Source organism: Orycteropus afer, unplaced genomic scaffold (assembly GCF_000298275.1).
Source record: "Orycteropus afer afer isolate SDZICR_OR568_19922 unplaced genomic scaffold, OryAfe1.0 scaffold00026, whole genome shotgun sequence".
NCBI lineage: Eukaryota > Metazoa > Chordata > Mammalia > Tubulidentata > Orycteropodidae > Orycteropus > Orycteropus afer.
Window position 1 is genome coordinate 16,399,838 of NW_006921613.1, and position 928 is coordinate 16,400,765.

Below are 928 nucleotides of genomic sequence, written 5' to 3' on the forward strand. Positions count from 1 at the left end.
GAATGGGTGTTGGATTTTATCAAATGCCTTTTCTGCATCAATTGATATGATCATGTGGTTCTTTTCCTTTGTTTAATTTATGTGGTGGATGACGTTGATTGTTTTTTAATGTTGAAGCATCCTTGCATACCTGATATGAACCCCACTTGGTCATAATGAATGATTTTCTTGGCATGTCGTTGGAATCTATTGGCTAGGATTTTGTTGAAGATTTTCACATCTATATTCATGAGGGATATTGGTCTGTAGTTTTCCTTTTGAGTGATGTCTTTGCAAAGGCATCAATACTTCTTTTGTCTTCCTTTTTCATTGTTCAGCTTTCACATGATATGAATGTGGCTTGGGTTAGGCTTGGGTTAGGGGCACCTTGGTCTTTAGAGTGGCATCTTTGCTCTTCAACACTTTAAAGAGGTCTTTTGCAGCAGATGAGGCATATTTGACTGGATCATAAAAATTATGGATAATGTTGCGAAGAATGAGAATTCCAGAACATTTAATTGTGCTCATAAGGAATCTGTACATAGACCAAGAGTCTGTCTTTCAAACAGAACAAGGGAATACTGAATGGTTTAAAATTAGGAAGGGCATGTGTCAGGGTTGTATCTTTTCACCATACTTATTCAATCTGTATGCTGAGCAAATAAACTGGAACAGGCCACTTAATTTTATCTTACAAGACAGCAAAGTCTAATAAGGGATCACTCAGCTCAAACTCTGTTTCTTCTCCTTATCCTGCATCCTCACATTACAGAAAATTGACTAGGAAGTAATACGCAACTCTTAAACTGGGGGAAGCAAAAATGGTACGTCTAAGAGCAAACAGAAAGTCCAAAAGATTTGTCCATGCTAAGCATGAACAAGATGAGATATAATGGCATGGCTACCATCGAAACATGATAGAAAGAAACAAGATTTTTTTTTTTTTTTT